Source organism: Ceratotherium simum, chromosome 16 (assembly GCF_057802395.1).
Source record: "Ceratotherium simum simum isolate JZ-2026a chromosome 16, ASM5780239v1, whole genome shotgun sequence".
In the NCBI taxonomy this organism is placed as follows: Eukaryota; Metazoa; Chordata; class Mammalia; order Perissodactyla; family Rhinocerotidae; genus Ceratotherium; species Ceratotherium simum.
The window spans coordinates 52,121,869-52,139,835 of record NC_141915.1 but is presented as its reverse complement, the minus strand read 5'-3'; the positions used below and the strand labels follow the sequence as shown (position 1 = coordinate 52,139,835).

General features: G+C 37.5%; 1 pseudogene; it reads left to right on the top strand.

The window, feature by feature from the left end:
• The first annotated feature begins 13,027 nt into the window (after positions 1 to 13,027).
• Positions 13,028 to 17,967, top strand: part of LOC101391933 (ras-related protein Rab-9A-like) — a 57,453-nt pseudogene continuing 52,513 nt past the window's right edge.

Genomic DNA, 17,967 nt, shown 5'->3' with positions numbered 1-17,967 from the left:
TCCACAGGCTATTCTATTCATATTTCCACAGGCTGTTCATTCTAGTCTTTCCACAGGCTATTTCCTCTGACCAGAGAGCTCTTTCCCCAGACATCACAGTTGTCATCTCTCACATTCAACTCCATGTGTTAAAGTCATGTTCAAAGTAAGACCTTCATAACCACCTCATTTAGAATTGCAAACCTGTTTCCTTCTTCCTTGTGTGTTTTGCTCCACATCAATTACCATGTTGTAACCTGCTCTATAATTTGGTTGTTTTATTCATTTTCTGCCTCTCCGCACTGGAATGGAAGCTGCACACAGGCAGGATTTTGTCTTTATTGTACAACGATGTGTTTCCTGTGCCTAGAGGTGTGCCTGACACAGAGGTAATTCAATAAGGATTCGTTGACTAATGAATAAACCATCATCAACTTCATCTCAGAAACATGATACAATTAGATATGTAGGCTGGGTCCTGTAATGCTAATATGAATTGAAATAATTTTTATAAATTTTGACAATAACAATCATAAATATTAAAATTCTCCACTCTGAAGAAATTTTTTTAGTTTTTGGCATGAGGATAAAATCTGCATTTGAAAAGAATAGATAATCTTGGAGATGAGATTCTCTGAGATTGGTCATTGATGTATAGAAGAAAAGGTATAGTGTGACTGCAAAATTATCTAAATAATAGAAAAAAAATAGAGGAATACTATCTTGACATCCTCAAACCTGAAGATTTAGCAAAAGAATAAAAATAATATTTTAAAAAGTTGAAAATCATGGCCATTTTAAATTTCCAAAAGGTTGAGAAGCAAAAGTCAAGGAGGACCGTCAAACACTCACCCCCTGTGCTGTCTCAAACATGCTAATGTAAGTTTTCACGTTTTAGAACTTGGCAGGGAAATCCTTACAAAAATAAAAGCGATCCACTGTATGTTCCCTGCAAGTGGAGCCTCTATAAGTTATGTTCTTGTCTCTCAGCCAGATCAGGGTGGCAATGAAAATATATGGAGCTAGTCCTGGCACTCAACTTTTGACATTTAGGTAAAATTCACTGGGAAAAGAGTCATTTTAGGTTAATTTGAATCTGAAGCCTCATTATGTGAGAGACACAAGCATTCATTTTTGCAGTCCCGGATTTGGTCTTCAAGCCAAATGTAGATGTGACTGTGGTCCCAGGTTAGAGGAATAGGATAGGCTGAAGAGAAAATGAGAGATCTCATTCTGTCTTTAACCGTCATGCCTAGAATAATGGCACCTTTTGCTGCTCTAAAGGCTTGAAAATATATATGAGTAACTAGTCCAGTGCTTTTCAATTTTGCTACCAAAGGGCTTTAATTCACAGCACATTAAAAAATGTGAGGATATGCATGTACATTTGTGTGGGGAGGTCTTCCTGGACTAGACATTTGTCCTTTCACTCTTTCCAAATGATGGGACAGCCCAGTCAAGGGAGAGGCAGGGCCGAGACGATGGTGGCTGAATCCTCCTGGCAGCCACGGGATGGGCAAATGTCCTTAGCCTAGCCAGTTAGATGTCCCTACCCAAGGCTTTGCACATTTGGTCACTCTCTCAAGGTGCAGCTTCAGGCGGAGCTCATTCCCAGTGGCTGTGGTGTAATTAAGACCCGACAGCTGGTCATAGTGTTAGGAGCAATGGTGCCAACCAAGCTGGCAAGTGCTCCAGGATATGGTTCTGGTGAAAGCACACGAATCATGTGTTTCAGTGTCATGATATCGCTTGTGATTTGCCTCCCTTTGTCTCTGCCTGAGTCTTTTTCTACAATCTCCCTGTCGATTATGAGAGCTACCTAAAACCCTTGTAATCAATTCCTTGTCCACTTAACGCTAATCAGAGCTGGATTTTGTTGTTTGTAAGTGAATATTCAGGTAAGTGCAGTATAATAGAATGTGTCTTTCTCTGTGCTTAATAAGGATGAATTTGTTTATGTTGTCTCTGATGTGAAAAAACATATATGAAATTTAGTAAGTTCTTATTTTCTTTTTCTTCTTGACAACATTCTGATTTTGCATATTCTTTGAATTACTTGTACATTTTCTTGAAGTGTCATAATACATTAACAATTACTTAAACTATTATATTTTAGTGGTTTCATTGTTCATCATTATTTCTCTACTATCATATCTTTCCCCATCATCGTATTATTTATTTTTATCTACTTTTCAATTGGTCAGAGCATTTCTTTCAGGAAGGGTAATTGGATGTTATACATTCTGAGCACTTGTGTTTAAATGTTTAAATGTCTCCATTATACCTAAGCAATAGTTTAAGCAATACACCTGTATGTTTATGGGATGTTTTTTATAGGATTTTTCCACATTTATCTTTGAAATTAAAAAATATGTATTATTTTTGTTTCTAGAGCTTTTCATGATCTTTTCTTAGAATTTGCTATGACTCTTTAATATGAAGAATTACACTCATTTTCAGTTTGAAGATTTGTTTATTTATTTATTTGCTTTAGGTATTACTTTTGTTTTGCATGTTCTATATTTTTCTTTCTGCAGGTTCTGTTATTGGATCTCTCGTATTTCTTCTCTTTGTCTTTATTCTCTAGTTTCCATTTCTTTATTCTTTTTCAAATTCTGAAAATTATTCCTTAGCTTCTTTTAGCTTGATTTCTCTGCAGAATCTATCTTTTATATTTTAACTGATCTATTAGCTGCTTTTCCAACTTCTCCCAGCTCAATCTTTCTTTTCATGACTCCTATCTCTAGTCCAGGAAATACAATATCATCTTGAATCTTTGTGAAATTTAACCTTTTATAAAATTTGTTCTTATTCCTCAGGTTAGTCTTTTTCTTCTAAACAAAAAATATCTTTTCTCACGTAAATGGTTGTTCAATATTGTAGAGGAGATGATGTCAGAAATCATTTTGAAAATTTGCCCATAACGTTCGACCCAGGTAAAGGAGGAAAGGAAACATTAATATTGGCCCTAGTTGTATTTTGTTAAATTATAAGTCTCCTAGCCTGGGAAGATGGGGAGGGAACAAGACAGGAGATATCCAAAGAAGTAACTTGCTTTTTCGTGTCAAAAACATTTGTTTTCATTATTACATGGGCACTCTGAAGTTAGCTGGGAGAGAACTCACCTTCCCTAGTTGACCTTTCACTGGGAGCTGGTACAGCAGACCCTTCAAATCACTTACAAGCACATCTATGGGAGTGAGGTCTGAGGCAGGGCCAGATATCCTGGGTGGCTACCTGAGAATTTGGAAAGAAATGTCCAATGTAAAAATTTAAGTTGAGAATTAAATACAAAATAAGCAAATCAGATGAATTGTGTCCTTAATTCAGTAGCCAGCACTTTCCTTTGGACAATCGAGTGAACGTATTAGTACTAATCAGTCTCCATAGGAGGATATTTTTAAGTGAGAAAAAAATGAGACGATTATTCAGATGATCCTGACTTGACTCAATCCTGTTTTCTTTTATTTTATAAACAACTAGGTAGAACTTGTTTTTCTTTTGGATTAAATCTCAATTAAGTGTTCCCTCCCCCTTCACTTATTGGCAGGTACAGTTGCTGTTGGAAGGTTGCAGAATAGACCATCAGCTTAAGGAGCAGGTGAAATTGAGGGCCTCAGAACTCAATCTTTTGAGTCAGGGCTATATAAGATGCATCCCAGGAAAGTGTTAATATAGGCTCCAGAATATAGCCTTTTAATAAGTAGACTGATGAAATGAAGCAAAGACATTTCAGAAAGATTAGGCAATATAGCATGATCTAGAGCTTGAAATTTCCAATGAACTAAGAAACATAGAGAAAAGACAACCGTATTATCTGACATAGTTTGTAACTGGGGATGTCACAAAATAAATATTCTGACAAAGGCCCACCATTCAATAAGGCACAGAAGAGGTCAACATTGGTCAACAGAAAATATCTACCAAAGAGAAACTTAACTATGGGGATTAGAAGAGACTTAGGAAAGATACCACCCCCACTCTGGTATCTAGATACTCATATAATGAGTTCTTTTGATCTGGAATTTGTAAAGGTAGCTCTAGGTACACTGATGAGCTTCCAGTTCTTCTGCCTTCTGGTGTGTTCATCTCCAGGGACATCACTGTCACTCACTTGCTTATTTCCCTCCTCAACAGCCTCACTAGCCTTCTGCTAACCTAGACCCAAGGACTAAGTACCATAAAATTAGGACTATGATTTTGAAACACATAGCATTACCACACCTTGAAAAGAACATTTATTTTAGCACAAAACTGTTTTAAGCTAAGTGGATATACCACAATCTGTTTTTCTTAAAAAACGAAATTATTTTAATAAAAATGAATAGAGTAACTGAATTTATTGGAACAACAATTAATTTACACCCTACAAAGGATTAGGGTTTTTTCTCTATTGTTTTAAGCCTGAATCAGAACGTTAGGAACCACAACATTTTTAAAAATTCCAAGGCTCCAACTTTAACTAAACCTTATTAAGTTAAGTTGCTAGTCTCCAAACATCAAATCCCCACTATCTGGTCAACTGTAACCTTTTCCCTGTCCCTCTTCCTGAAACAGGGAATTAGTGAATTATTTATTTAGTGTAGTCCCTATAACTGCTTTCTATTCGTGTCACTGATTGAAAAATTAACTTCCATAAATAAATGTTTGTATATGTTGTAGCTTATGAATATACTGAAGAAATAAAATGAATCCCAGTTCTAATGTTAGTTACTCAATTAGTTACTTTAAATTGGAATTCCAAGGCTAATCTAGTAAATTACCTAAAATATTAAATTACCTTTAAGCATTACAAAACCCGTGAATACAAGCACTGGTTATTCCACAAAATGGGTTAGTATCATGGGTGTGGTTAACTTTGCATATCTATACCTCTTCTCAAAATTTTTAGAATTAAAAGTGATTGGTCATTTATAGAAATAGCCATATCATTTCAGGAATGTTGGAGATTCTGTCTCCCTAGTCTGAAGCTCCATACTGACAGGGGATTTTTGATTTGCAAGGTAATTATTCACCTGGCATTCCCTGGAAACTTGAGCCCATTATCACAGTCATCATGGAGATTTAGATTCCAAGTGCATATCCTCCAGATGAGTTGATCTTGTGATGCAAAGTCCCAGAATTAAAGTTAAAACACCAACCTACTTCACTTCATTTTTTAATTTGAATCTACTCAAGTTATTTAATTGTTTGGTTGAATCTTACTTTTCTACTTATTGCCTGATTCTGTCTCAATTAGTTTCATAGCCTTCTTGGCATCTGGCCCATGCTCTCATCAATATTGAAATGTTGGGTTTTGCCTATGTTGCTTGTCTTTGTCTGGCTTTATAAGTCTTACTAACGACACTTGTTTAAGAGCCTCCTGAATTGCCACTGTGTTTTATTTCCCTTAAAAATATAGCCAGAATGGACTGCTTTCAAAATGGGACTTACAGAACAGTATCTGTAAGAGATATGCTATAAATGAGCGATTAGCAAGGGAACCCCAAAGCAATGGAATCCGGTGTGCAGCTTTTAGCTATTTAAATTCCTTTTAACCTAAATTACTTGTATGGAAAGTGATGTTTTATCCAACCCCAAAACCACCAAACCACAGGTGTTTAAGTAAGTCATGAACTTCTATTATTTTTTGATTCAAATAGATTCTTTGGGGTACTAGGAAAATACTAGGAAAAACATATACCATGTCACTAGTATTTAGGTGGGACATTTTAGTGTTGGCAGCTCTTCTTCTCACTTCCTTTTCTCTCCGTAGGATATACAGACATAAATCAGTTTAAATTATTTCTGGGAATTTACATGCTCAATGTTCTTCATCACAGAATCTTTGAACCATTCATTCATGCTAAATACATATTCATCTTTCTCTGGCTTTTCCACCTGTGTACTCATCTGAAATATCCTAATTATATGGTATTGTAGCCAGGACATTTTCATTATCGTTCTGTTTCTCCATCACCCCTGGCATGATTCTAGAAGTTTGCAGAAGGGATTTCTTATGTCACTGTTCTCCCCTTTAGAGCCATCAGACTTGATCAGCAGGTCTGAGAAGCAACAATAGAGCCCGCACAGTGACGGCACAACAGTGGCCGTGTAACTCCCAGGCACAACTTCCATTGTCTCAGTCACCCTACACTGAGGACATGTGTGATTGAAGAGACCATACTGGGGGACCTGGATCACCTTTGTTCAGGGAAGCCATAGCTCTAGGCCCCTTCAGTTTTCATACTTTTTAAGTCATGTAGCTCCCTCAGGCTCAGGGGTACCTAAGTAGTGCCCATTCTCTAGCACAGCTGCATCTCATCAATATCTGCCACTTGTTACTTGATAAACAACCTTGACAATGAAGCAGAAGAGCTTCATCTGGAACACAGTCATCTCGGCTCCTTAATCTTGGAAACTTGCCTCAATGTGGCAAGGAGGATTTAATCAAGTGTCAAATTCCCAGGTATCTAGCGATTAATCCTTTTCTTCCAGAAACATTCGTCATGGGGCTCTTTATCCCAATCTCCTAAAAATTGATACAGCTTGTAGATGAATCTGTCTTCTGTTCTATCTCTCTTTGTCCCTCTCTTCTCCTTAATCTCCTTAAGTACCATTGGTTTCCACATTTGCCCAGCAGTTCTGGTTGTTTGTTTTTTAATCTCTTCAATTTCCTCTCTTCAATCCCTTCTTCCAAGAACTATGGGCACATAAATTTTCATAAAGAGCCTCAAGAGGGAGTTTCCCAATCATCTCTGTTTTTGCTCCCCCTATCTTTCATATATCCCTAGGCTTCCCCTTCCAAAGGGGCACAGGGGCATGCAAGTACTATCCCATTTCCATACTAGGCCAGGGAGGAGTAAGCTACTCCACCTGAAATTTCCCAATGGCCTCATTGCCTGAGTTTCTCTTTCACAGTATATCCACCTTTCCAGGTCTTCTGAAACATGTGAACATCACATTGACCACCTGGAAACCACTCATCCAAATATGGTCAAGTTACTGCCACACATCCCTGGGGATAGCTTGTACTCACCAGGTTAGCTTGGTGTTTCAGTGATTCATGTACATAAGTCCCATCTAAATTAGGCCAAGTGACCCATTGACACTCAGAAGGGTGTTTCTCTCATTCCTGGAGTGTGTCAAACCTTTATGTTGATTCCTGAAGGCTGTAGCCCCAGGATAAATGGCTTTTTTATCTTGCTTATTGTCCCCCTGTCAAACAAAGGGAAAGAGTACTCCTACCACAAGGTGAAGTTAAAAGCAGAAATTTACAGGCACAGGGCAAGTAGGGAGAATGATGCCCACTAGACTCTCACCATTTCCTGAGACGTTTGTTTAGACTGGATGTGTCTAGACTCACCATGGGTTGTTATGTTGAGCATGGACACTAACTCCCTGCCTCCTTGCATACTTCTAGAGGATTTGGGAAGGAACAAAGATCATCTGATAGATTTGGAGGATCTCAAGTTTGCATTTTCAGGAATGCTAGCATGAGAAAGGTGATGTTCTCGTCTGCCAAATGTCTGGGAAATTAACATATTAGAGGACTTGCAGTCCCCCCTGGTGAGCTAGCTCATTGTTGGGCTGCACATAGGAGGTCATTCAGGTCAACTCAATGTATTATTGTGGCAATAGTATTATAAGGGACAACCCTAAGGTGCCCATTGTGGAGAATGTGCTACCCTCTCCAGACACACTACCACCATCATAATGACCCACCAATCCCGGTCCCTGATAAGTGCTGCCTGCTATATATCCTGGCAGCCAAACCGAATATAATTTACCCTATATGTTCTGTGAGCAAGAAGTGGAGAAACCCACAATTGCTCTCCAGAAAATTTACTAGTTGTTGAACAATTTAGTACTTTAATGTTTGTATTTCCAGGATGATGTGAATTGGTGGCAAAATATTTTGGCATGTAATGAAGATTTGGTCCTCACTCAAGTTGTATCTTGTGGCATGTAAGACAGAAATTTGAAATGTAATTGTAGCAACAGCCACCCAGAATTGCTATTTGCCAGTTAAAAATTAAGTATCTCTGTACCATTTAACTAATGTTCTATGAAACACTGGAACAGACTTTGGTAATGTTTCTCTGCTTGTTTTCGACTCACATGTATTCCATAAGTTAAGTTTATGTATATTAAAATAATATAATAAGTTTGCTATAAGGTTTATCAGTCTAATTCCTTTCGTATTTACTTCATTTTAAATTTTTCAAGTTCCTTCTGTCTACATTATATTTTTGTATCTTCCCAACCACCCTGAGAGTCAAAGCAAGGCAACTATTGTTTCCACTTTGCAGGTAAGAAAACTAATATCCTGAAGTGACAGACCTGGGAGCTAGAACTAAATAATTTCAAGTGACAGAACCAAGACACCATTCCAGATCTTCACGTTCTGTGTTCAGTGGAGCATTCATACAGAGCACTGCTTCCTACTGAAAAGAAAACTAGGAAAGACAAATGACCATAATTTCAAATTTCTAAAAAGAAACCCAGTGATTAAAAGAATTCCAGTAAATATGAGTGGATGGCAAAGAAACCCAGACCTGATCTCAGAAACAGGAAAAAGAAAGGAAATTCTGCAGCGCAGTGAGGTTTACCCTGTGCTGCACTTTAGTTTTGCCGTTGTTTAATTTTTTTAGTCAAAGCCATTCATCTTCCATGGGGATCAAATAAGCTGGGTGGTAAAACAACGGATGTGCGATTCATTGGGAGCAAGGGAATGGCGTTACGAGGTAAAAAGGGAAGAGTTTAGAAATGTAGGCTTGTGAGATTTGCTGCCTCAATCTCACCACAGGGCTCGAGGGAAAATATTGTTTTTCATACAAAGTGAAAAAGAGAAATGCAGGCTTCCCCTTAAGTAGCACTGTGCACTAGGGATTTCACATAAGGAAGTCAATCCTCCTTTTACCCCAAGACCCATATCAGTTTCAAAGCCGGATATTTTTCTTCTCCTCTCAAGATAACAGATAGTGTGGATGTAGTGAATTATCAATATCTGCTGCTAGAAGCGTAAATTCACAGCCACTTCTGGAATAGCCAGTTACAAAAGGAGGTAGAAGAAAAAAAATGCACAAAATTTATTTTCCTTTATCCCCTCCCTCCCATACACGTGAACACTTCTGTGTGCTATTAAAATGACTACAAAGCTCTGGGGTCTAACTAATGCAGATTTCCTATCTGAAGACTAAAAAATGGCCTGCACTATCATTAAGAGCATAAAAACTTTCGATTGCTTTGCTTATCAGAAATGGGGCAGGGTTTTCAAATAAGTCAGAGTAACTATTTCACTGGCTGTACCTCTGCCCCCAAGAAGATTATAAAAAAACATCGGATTTTCTTTTGGTGCATGTTAACTGAAGCCCTGTCCCTGATCTCCTTAGCTCAATGAAGCATGTGATCTCCGCCCCTCTGCAGACAACCAGAAACAATTTGAAGAAGTTAGAGGAGGAAATATGAAATCTAATTTTTTCCTGCCAGAGACCGAATTACCTGGAAAAGACTATTTTTAAACCGGAAGAGACTAAGATATTACTAATTAGCAAGTTATAATCACCTCCCCATTATGAAAAGACAAATCCTATATATGATGCAGGATTTCATAGTGGGACACATCTTGCGGATACTTGCAACATCTGACAATCTCTAAGAAACTTTCTGAAAAAATGTTGGCAGACTGGACAGGGATGGGTGCTAGTTTTAAAATGGGAAGGATGTTTGAATGGAGAATAATTTTTAAGTGTCAATAAAAATGTGAATTTATAACTGAGTTTTATGTGTATCATAATCATTTGTTTCTCTATATAATCGTAGAAATTCTAGTGAAGAATATTTGGAAGTGGAAATACACTGCATTAGGTTGGAATAGAAAGTGATTTATTACAAGCTTCCACCCAAAGAAAACATTCAAGTGTCCGAAACCATACGCCTTGTTCAATTATTCTTATTATTGATATCGTTTATTCCACTCATAAAGATTGAAATGGATGACGTTTCTTAAATTAGAATTCACTGCTTAGATCACTTATGCAAGGTCTTTTTCAGCGAATGAGCTAAAATTCTGTCGGCCACTGCCTGTTAAATCTTTACTAGTCATTCCAATCCTGAGACTGCCATTGACGTCAGTAGAAATCTTTGATATGAAATAAAAATATAAAAAAAAAAGTATAAAGAACTCTGTGTGTTCGTGTTTATAGTAGCTTACAGATGTATGTACAGGGCTCTTTGCAAATTGGTCTACTTAAATAAAATGTGTGCTTTTGCTTGTATAAATATAGTTCACTTATAAGATGAATCAAGTTTGATTAAGAAAAGAAACTTGCAGTAGCTATAAGTACCTTGAGTTTTCCTTATTTTTCTTTTCCAGAGTATCTTCTCTACCCATGGAAACATTTTCCTCATGAAGTCACATTCAAATATTTATTTTAAAGTGGCCAAGGACTTCCACCTAATGATACAATGAAGTGTTTATACTGACAAATCTAAAATTAAGTGAGATGCTAGAACATGGCTCAGTTATTGACATATATTTTTAGAGGAGAAATAATCTACCCTGAAAAGAACTTAAAATAGTAGATAATTTGCTTTTGTGAGGATGAGCGAGAACTATAAATTTTAGAGATAAATTATACTTTTGTGAAGTTGGTTGACTGAAAAGATAACATGAGGGACAGACGCAGAATTTTAAACTGGTGGTAACTTGACACTGGCAAAATAGAAAACTACATTTATTGTTAAAGATTTAGGGACATCTCATAATGTCAAATGTGTTCAAACTTTCTAATGGAGGTTTGAGATTTTCCAATAATCTTAATGAATTTAAGGTTTTATTCCATGTTCTTTCTAACATTAAGTTAAGCCTCTTTTCCTATCTGTGGGAGTTACTCAACCTCTCTGAACCTCAGTGCCCTTAACTATAAAAACGAAGATATTACTATATACGTCATAGCATCATTGGGATGCTTAAATGGCAACAAGTTCAGTGTGTTAGCGTATAGTATGCATTCACTAATTAACTGTGTCTACTCACATTTCCAGACCTGGGCATAGACATAGAGTATATTTCCACATCTCTCTGATAAATAATCTGAAAATGTTGATACACCCTCTGGCAACATATTTTAAGAATCATTTTGTCTCCATAATCTGAATGTTTCCAGGAAAAGCCGTTTTTCTTTAAATAAAATGCCCAGATAATTGTCTCCATTTCCTATTAGTGAAATATATTTGGTTTAAGCAAAAGTGAGTGTCTGCAAACTAGAGTTAGGCTAACAAGGAAAGTTGGTAGCTAACCTGTTTCACATGTGGCAACCACAATTACATTTCATCCTGGAGCTGGTTTGCTTTTTTTGCCCGACCCAAATGGATTCCACGGTAGCTGGGAACTTGCAAAATTATTGCCAGTTATAACTAGAGGAAAAAAATATATTGAGTTTAACTTCATTACAGCTACAGCACTTGTATCAACAGGGCCTGGCATAAAGTGGGAAAGTTGCCGAAATCCATCAAGTGATGTTAATGTTCAGAATAGGTGGTGGCGACTGTTGCTGCTCCTGACTGCAGGTCTTCTATCCATCCTGCTTCTGTGGTCTTCTGGCTCGGCAAGCCATCAAGCTGGAGATTTCAGAGCTAAGCAAGCCTGAGCCATGAGCAAGATGAATCTAACAGACCTAGGTGGGAGCAGGCTAGTTGGAGGAAGTGAGGGATGGCAGGAAGAAATAGTAAGTTACATGAGTCTAGGAAGACAGGCAAGATCTAGCATCGAATAGATTAATAAGGGAGCACTAGTGAGCACAACTGAACACTGATTCTAGTTCAGAACCTATAAGTTATTCATGTCTTTAGTGCTCAAGCATTTGCCGAGTGTCCAATATATGTAAAGCAATGAGTATTGACATAGACTAGAGCAGGGTTCCTCAGCCTCAGCATTCCTGACATTTTGGGCAAGACAATGCCTTGTTTGGAGGCAAGGGGGTTCTTATGCAGTGTAGGATGTAAGCATCCCTGGCCCCTACCCACTAGATGTCATTAGTGACCCCTCTCCCCAGTTGTGTCAACCAAAAACATTGTTAAATGTTAAATGGACATTGTTAAATGTCCGCTGGGGGGCAAAATCTCCCCCATTGAGAGTCATTGGATTAGAGGGATCGAAAGTACTGTGCCTGCACCAGTCTTCACAGTCTAGAACTTTACCTTTGGAACTCTTGAACACTGATGCTCGTGTGTAATTCTGGCCTCGCATTATATCTAGATAGTTGTCTGATAAAAACAGGAAAATCCTTTTACTTTGGGATCCTTAGTAGTTACTCCCAAAATTTTATCAGATAAGTACATTTAGAATTTAGAGATTCTCCTTCTCTTAAGCTAACCTTGCATTGTGAAACTTCTGGATTTAATGCCCTCCACATATTGTCTGACTGTGAGAGGAAAGTAACACGCTTGAAATGATGAGAGAACATGAAAACTGAATTTTTGGATGTTGACTTTGTATGAAGCAGAGCTTCCAGAAAAGTGAGAAATCACTTGAATAATCGGAAATGAAAAGTGTAGGAAAAGAATTCGATTCAAGAAGAGCCATGTGATCACATTCATTGTGATAAGGGGCACCCACTAGAGAGAAATACACATCTTGGAGAACAACGAGAAATAACTTTAGAAATAGAAGCTTCGTGAATCCCAAGAAATTGAGCATGCGAGTTAATCAAAACACCTCCATAGCACTCTGTTCTCTTGATCTTGACTTAGAAAATCCCCGAAGGAAACACTTATTTCAGGACATTGACTGCTTGAATTGAAGCTCAACCATCATTTAAATCTCCAGACATGATCTACAAGCAGTTCAGTCAAAACCACTATCACAGCACTCAAAGATCTGATGTCACTTCCATCATGGGAGGGAAACCTGAGACTGACTGTGTTGGACTTGCTGCATAGTTCACACGAGAGGCCCCCAGTTCAAGGCTAACAATATCTGACATGTAAAGTAAACACATTTTGTAGCCTGTTTGTTGCAAAGAGCAGGACGTCAAGCTGAGCAGAGAGTCCGTGTGCTGGGATCATGTGGGCAGAACTCCCCACTATGATTAATGAAGAAGTTGAATCACAATGCCCCCACTCTGAGGATGATGGCTGCCCAAAGAATTCAGCACATAAAGCTGTGAAACAGAACATTAAAGCAAGCACTGGGCTAAAAGATACCTCGGGGGGCACGGAGGGGACTGGTGGCAAGGTGGGTTAATTTGTTTTTATTTGCGGTTTCATTCCAAAAGGTGATGTTTGGTTTTACCTCCAGAACTGCTGCAGGGAGGAGACGTGCGTGCCCCATGAAGCAGCGGTGGACCTTACCAGGCAGAACTACGAGATGTTTGTCAGACTTCCAGACGTTGGTGAACAACTCCCTAGATTCCCTGTGCCTGTTGTTATTAAAAGTGGGTTTAAGGCTGATGAAAGCTCCTGGGTCAGTAGCCTCTGAAAACTGTAGTTTAACAGCAGGGAAGATACAGCAAGGACACCCTCCAGTGCAAAGATAACCCCCCTTCCAGGTGCTGCCTCCAGCTGAGCCAGAGTCTTTGGCAATGGACCTCAACCTTGATTGCTGGATCCTAGGGGAAGAGAAAGTTATTCAAACTCCATGACGCATTCATGCTAGACTCTTATTTCTATGAAATAGACCACTGCTTGCCAGTGAACCTTAAGGTGTCTAATGAGAGACAGGGAAATGAGGAGCAGGAATTCTCATATATGGAGAAATAAGCAAAATGGGAGTTGTGAGGCCGATTCAACAGCGAATGTATAACACAGTGTTTCCAGTAAGACAAAGAGGTCCTTCGTCATCTTAAATGCTGACAACTTCCCATTGGGCTAAAATAATCCAACAGATCGTTCCTTATATTATCTTGTTAGCAGATTGAGGTTCTTTAGAAAATGCATGATAAATGTCATCTTTCTCAAAAAAGGGCTTACTCATAAATGGTTTTCACTTCAATGGCTTCTAAAAATGGTTTTAGAGTTATAAGATAACACAAGCTTTATTTGCTTATCTTTTGCTCTTCTCCAAACTGGAAACTTGGGTATCAACACCATTTCCTGACTTTTAGAGTATCTTCTTTTTAGTGTTTTGAATCTGTGTCTAACCATCTTATGTGCTGGGTAACTACTGTGTCCATATTACTTGACTCCCCATGTGACACATATTATGATAGATTTTAAAAATCCAGACTACTTTTCTAGAAGGCTATGGATTATGGTATTTGTATTAATTATGTCATTCCTTATTAATTTAATGAGTAATGATAGATTGTAACCAAGTAGAATTGTGTGGGACTTGTATTCTAGAAGCTCCCAACATAGTCACGATCTGTAATATATTTTACTATCACTTCTGTTCTTCCTGTCTGTCCTTTGCTCCAACATGCTCACTCACAGACACTCCACTCCCTCAACACACATATACATAAAACTACTTGAGTTATCGTTATCATTGTTCAAGTCCCCTTCTTCACATCCCCTTGTCTTATTGAGACCAGGATAATGCATATTTGACTACTGGGACAATGTTTGGCTTGCTGGATTCAAGAAGAGTGGAATGAGAGAAGCTGTGGAAAATGTGATACATATGGAGAAAGAGATGGTTGAAGAATTAAAGTAGAGAAGACATTTTGTAAGTGACACCTACTTAAACAATTCCTAGAAACTAACTCTTTAAAAAAATACCAGCGTGTTATAAAATATTTCTAGAAGGATCTGGTTGTTTAATTTTTAATGCAATTTTTTTGAAAATCTTGAAGAAGGTCCAGTATATAGATATATATTTGAGTTAGTAAAACTTTAAAAATACAATGTCTTCTAGGAGCTATGATCCAGACACTCACACTTTAGTGAGAATGAGTTAAATCGGTTCTCCCAATCGTAACATAAAATTAGCTGCACTTAGAAAATTGGAATTTTGATGATAGCGAGAAATAGAGGTAATGTTCCTGAAATCAGGTAAGCCTGAGTCCTAAACGTAAGTACTAAGAGCAGGTACACCTGTACTAAGGGTGTCAGTCACTCTAGCAAAGATGAGCACAGGAAGAAGCATAAATTGTCCCTTTTAATCTCCTTGAATCCTTGACTTCTTATACACTCAGTCACTTTTGGGACTTAGTCTTTCCTGCACCATCAGTGATGCATTCAATTTGTTAAAGACCGCAGACTGGAAAGGAGACCAGATAAAACAGAAACCACTGCTCAGCCTAGAGAGAATTTCACTTGCTAACTTGAGGGATCACCTTCAACTACTGAACAAGTAAGATGGATTTAACTGCCTTGGAAATATCATGAATTTTCTAACACGCTCAAAATCCTAATTCCCTTAGCAAAAGCAATATGTTGGCCAAGTTAAGCTGCGAAGACATTGATACTCAGAGAATTTTTCTTTCATTTTTCTCTAATTTTCAATGTATTTACAATACATTAACATATTTATTTTCTTGAGAAAAGTAAGGATGAATTACCTCTGGCCATTTATCTAGATGAGTCCCTGTCTCAGAACAGGTAGTCATTCCATTATTGTTGTCATTGTTTTTATCCATCATAAGTAATCTTAACAAAGATAGGAAAGGAACACTGCCTTTTACATGTGTGTTTTGTCTAGATTATTTTACTTTCTCATTCATTTGATTCATTCAAAATTATTTATTGACCACCAACAACATACTACGTACTATGTATTATGCTATACACGGAATACAGTAGTAGCCCGGACAGTTATGATTTTTGTTTTCATGGCACTTGTAATCTAGCAGGAAGCTTATAATGTATACTTGTTGTCTGTCATTCAGTTTTCAGAACTCTATGCAGCAGTATTTGTAGATATGAACAGTTTAATGATATTCTTTCCTCAACATGCAAGATTTTGCTGGGTGCTCTAAGTCAAAGAAAATTTAAATGATGTTATACTATTTCCTTTGTTAGTACCATATGCATCATAATTTGCAAATATTTGTAAAAATACTACTTGTATAAACAAGGTGTGAGATCTATTTTTAAAAAATACCTTCTATCTTGAGAGATCACAATCAAGTTACAGAGACTACATAATTTCACAAAATAATAAATAGTAACCCAAGAAACCATCAAGTAAGTGCTGAATGTATGAAGTTATGTTGAAGTGAAGAAGAGGGAATAAACTCTCAGGAAAATTAAAAAAAAAATCCTGTGGATAAGATGATTCTTAAGCTGGTGCCTGGGAGTCACTTAGGATGCAGCAAATAGCGAGGAGTGGGGCATCGCAGGTGGGAAAAGTGATGAAAGCAAAGGCAAATGAGGAATAGACACTACATTAATAGACAAAAATGAATAGGTCAATTTAACTGAAGCAGGGCTTCTGAGAGAGGAAGATTGAGAGAAAATAAGTACGATAGAGACAGATATACAGATATGTGCATTAATTTGTCTGATATTGGTGGAGGAGAATCTCAGGCAGGCAAGATGACACTCGCGGCACATAACTATCATATGAGTTCCTAAGAAATACTTAGCTCTGCAAATTTGTGTTATTATAGGACTAATAAAAATTTTTGGAAGAGAATAAAATGAATACATGAATCTGAAAGCAAGTTGATCATAGCAATTCAAGAAGTCATAAATAGGAAATTTACCTCTTTCATTTTAATTAAACTAAAATTCCCAGAGAAATACATGAGCACTAGAATAAGCTTTGAGTTCTCTGCTTTTTTCCCACTACTTCCTGCAATTAGACTCTACAAAAGGAAATGAGTTACATGCTTGTTAGGAAAATTTCTGTTTGATTTATTTATGTTGATTAATACTTTATTTTTATTTACATGTGTCTGATCTTAACAGTGTGGGTCTCATAGGTCAACGCTATCATAATAATCTACCAGAAAAATAGAATTCTCTTGAAATTAAGCAAGTCTGTGTGTGTTACTTTTGTGCCAAGTTTTCTTTTTTGAGTGAGATCCTCAATTCACAAGTATAAGAATATTCAGTTGGCAAGGAAGGGGTTAGATGAGGAACTTCCCTTTGTTATGAAATTTATCAATAAAGTGAAGGTTGTAAGGATCCCAAAACATGGGTTCTTGTAAAAATGTTTGATGACCTAATACCTTTTAATGTTATCAAGGTAATGATGATTTGTGATAATAACTATACATTTCTAATTCAAGAATCTTTAAGGATGGCATAAATTCAGTTGAGGAGGAGGGTCAATTTCTGTGGTACAATTCCAGTGGAGAGTGGAGACTATCGATTATAGAGATGGAATAATTTCATGTGTACTGAACACAAATTAAGAGAAAGGGAGCAGAATGCATTGCTATTCATCTAACAAACACTTTTGAGTAAAAGGAATTAAATTCCTGCTTCCGAAAATACAAAAACGAAGACCTAGACCTTGCCTTAAAAGAACCTATGCTTTCTTAGACTAGAAGGCATAATAAAGTGAACGCCTTGGGAGAAAACAGTGAGGTCGAGTTATTTTGGCCACTGGGTAAGGAGGAATGAATTCATTTGTACAACTTAAATGTGAGGAAAGGGATTGCTAAATCTTGGTGGTCTGGGTGGGCTTGATGTATCTGGTATCCATTAAGATCCAAAATTTACTCGAACCTACGGATTAATTCTCCTGCAGGAACTGAGGCAAACCAATAGCAGCTGAAAGTTAATCAAGCACTGATCTCTCCCAATCCTTCTAATTACAGCCAGCTGTGATTTCAAACCTTTGCACTGAGGTTCCCGGGGGCAGTTCTACACGAGCCCTGGAGTGAGCACCCTCAACTTTTGAAGGGCAAGAAAGAAGTTAATAAAATAAAACTTAATGCCTTCAATCAAGGAACTAAAGAATAGAATCGGGATGGTCTACAGCTTTTTCTGTATTAATCTCTTCCCTCTTTCCCGGCTGCCTATCCCTGGAAGGCATACAATTTCTTCCGAATGTTTGCTGGGAATCCTTTATTTAAGAGTGATACAATTAGGAACAGTTGGCTGTTTGTCCAT